This window comes from Lactuca saligna, chromosome 3, assembly GCF_052625555.1.
Source record: "Lactuca saligna cultivar CGN05327 chromosome 3, ASM5262555v1, whole genome shotgun sequence".
NCBI lineage: Eukaryota > Viridiplantae > Streptophyta > Magnoliopsida > Asterales > Asteraceae > Lactuca > Lactuca saligna.
In genome coordinates, this window is record NC_136419.1 from 1297223 (window position 1) to 1300585 (window position 3363).

Genomic DNA, 3363 nt, shown 5'->3' on the forward strand with positions numbered 1-3363 from the left:
TTTTTTTTTTTTTTTGGTTTAATCGGTTTAATGGTACAATTCCATATTTTTAAATATGATAAAAAGGAAAAAGTTTATTATTAATAAATGAACTAAAGAGATGTAATTTTCTTTTCTCAAAAAATAGTAATTTCAATTTCTAATTTTAAAAGTTTATTTGATGAAATAATTTGGTTTAATAAAGAGGTAGTTAATGGTTTCATGGTTCCATGTGAATTTAATATTATTGATTTTGATATCGCTTTATATATTTATTATCATAATAATGTTAATATTATTTAATACACCGTTCTTAAATATTATTGTATCGTTTTACGAAGATAATATTGTATGGTTTTACAAATTTTTGTGTGATGAACGTAGTAAAATTTATACTATCACAATATATATGGTGCTACATGAATTCTCTTGAAATTGGTGTAAAACAACTATGAATTAAGTAAAACAAATAGCACATCTTATTGCTTGATACAACAATTACCAATTAAGTTAAACAAATAGCACTCTTGATTCTTGCGATGCATCGTCGATTAAAACCTTGTATTATAACTCAAATAATATTAAAAAAAAAAAAAAAAAAAAAAAAAAAAAAAAAAGAGAGAGAGAGAGAGAGAAAAATCAATGATTCCAACATATAGTCAGCTTAATCAAAAGGAGAAAACTTGTGTGGATTTTTTGACTATAAAGTTCTACATGTCCCACCACTTGGCATACCATTTGGATTTCCTTTTAAAGTTTGCACCAGAGCCACCAATGCATTTTCACCACACCATCATCATTTATAACATTAACATGGCATCTTTATGGATTGATGACCATACTAAGAGATTTTTCCTTGATTTATGATATAACCTGCAAGAAAACATATATTTTTATCCACATTCTGAAAGAAAACATAGAGTTAAGCATACATTTCCAGTTAAATCCATATAGTCAGAGATGCAAAATAAGGAAGAATGAAAGACCAACAAAATAAGGTGTAAAACTTCACAATTTCTCTTTATAAGATATGAATTCATCTCATTACTTACATCAAAACCTTCTTAAAGCTACCCAACTTAACATGAACATAAAGGTAAAGGTCAGAATGACAATATAAGTCAACAAAAAAACATAAACAATGTCAATGACGGAATACATCACAAACCGAAAAGTAATTAGCAATAAAGAAAACGACCATTCCAGGATTTTTCGGTATTCCATTTTCAAGAAATGCCTAATAAATGGCATGATTTAAAGATTAGTTTTTCTCAATATTTTACCAAATCTATCAAAACAAATTGGAAATTCTTACATTCATTATGCACAAATTATAAATATTTATTCAGAAAGCAAGTTTTTCTTGGTGGGTGAGAATCATTAGCTCTACTGATGCAAGCTTCCTTAGTAGAAGCCTGGAGGATTAATAAAAAAATCGATTAGAAATTTGTTTATAGAGTAAAGAATTTAAAATTAATATGATTACTCTAATCTTTATATTAAAAAGAAAGAAGAAAATAGGAGACAGTACATAGCCTCCCAATACATAGCTTCCTAATACTTTTTGTAAAAAAATGTCAGTTTTAGAGCTTAGCATATAGTTCAAATGATACATGTGTGTGGTTATGTCAATTCAAAGGTCCAAGATTGTTAGTCAAAAGTTTACCTTGCCCCCTAATGTAGTGCTTTGAACTTCTGATGCAACTAAGACATTCGATAAGGAAAATGCTACAAAGAAAACTTACTCTAAAAGCTTCAAACCTTTTAATTTGAATCCATTCTTCTCAAACCCAAAATTATTTCCAGTAGTGACACCAAGAAGGAACATGCCAAGCAACTCCATTTAATGGAACAGGTGGGAATACACGGGCCTTCATACCATGCAGGAATGGAGAGTAGATTGAAATCGAGGATAGGTGTGAAGACGCCATCATAAGGTGCTGATTATCTCCAATTCTTTAAAAATGAAAAGGGTGTGGTAAATTGAGAAACCTAACAAAAATGAAATCAAAATCAATATCCAAAAACAAAACAAAAACCTTAAAATCAAAAGAAGAGAGATTGTTAGGGTTTAAGAGGGGTGGTCAGCAAAAAAGGGGATATAGGAACACAGATGCACAAAAAAGTGTGAATGAAAAGGAAGAGGAAACAGCAAAATCGGTGGTGTTTTATGGTGTGAGAATGAGGTGGATGGTTTAAGGTGGTTACCACAGTGAAGAGCTACAGTGGCTAGGGCGGTGAAGAATGATAGTGGTTAAGATGGTGGATAACGGCTGAAATATGTGGCTAGAGTCGATTAGGGTTTCACAAATAGAGGATGATGGGAAGCTTTGGTGTTTTATAGACTTGATTCGCTGAAATATAGGGAATGAACGAATTATTCAACTTAGGGATTACAAGGGACGTAGTCAAAATCCCGGAAGATAAGCTTGATAAATCATTCTTCAACTCTTATCTTGACTTATTCTATTTGTTGACCAAACTAAAAATCATTATTCCGTAACGTATAAAATTATTGTAAATAGTGAAATAAGATTTGTACCTCTTAAAATTCAGCAAAATCTTGTAAATGCTTTTTAAGGTATATATATATATATATATATATATATATATAACACATAACGGGCTCCGCCCATTTGAGTGTAACGGGGCCCGCCCTAACTCGCATAACGGGCCCCTCCCACATACAGTTGATGTAAGCATAACAAGCAATAACATTCAGAATAACCATCGAGCCCCGCCCAGTAAGCATACAAGCATACATGCATACTAGTGTTACACAAACAACGAGTATTCTAACATAACAGATCATGGGTCGGCATTGGTGCCTTCGACCCGCTAAACATGGTGAAGAAACTCACCTCGTACTGCTGAATCACACTGATAAATCCCTAACTGTTGGTCCGACAATCCCCGAGCTATCAGTATCAATAACATCCAATTAACAATTGGATTCCAATCTATAACCATCACCCCATACTTAGTGTAAAAAGACCATTTTACCCTTACCTAGTTTGGTCCAAGACTAAGGCCCAAACCTATAATCTAAAAGGCCCAAAACCAAGTAATCATCCAAGGCCCATACACGGCCTAATTTTTCAAATTGGGCCCAAACCCTTACATCGGCCTTACCCCAAGGCCCACCAATTTTCCTAGTCCAAAACACTTGCACTCATATGGCTTAACAAGTCCCTAAGCATCTAAGCCCAAAATAATGGCCCAAACTTGAAACCCAAAACGTGAAGCCCATCAGACTAAGTACGCGGGGTGTACTCAGCACGTACGTGCAACATACTCGCTTGAGGGATTGTACATTAAGCATACCTACTTGTACGCCCAACGTACTCACCCATTCAGCCAAAACTCGATTTTAACCCTTAATAC

At 33.4% G+C, this 3363-nt stretch overlaps 1 long non-coding RNA gene across 1 annotated transcript; it reads right to left on the reverse strand.

Moving 5' to 3' along the window:
• Nucleotides 1-440: 440 nt before the first annotated feature.
• Nucleotides 441-2374, reverse strand: LOC145034210 (uncharacterized). Its single transcript, XR_013677946.1, has 2 exons — nucleotides 2188-2374; nucleotides 441-1971 (listed from the first exon to the last, which is right to left on the reverse strand). It is a non-coding gene; the product is annotated as an uncharacterized LOC145034210 (long non-coding RNA).
• Nucleotides 2375-3363: the final 989 nt, after the last annotated feature.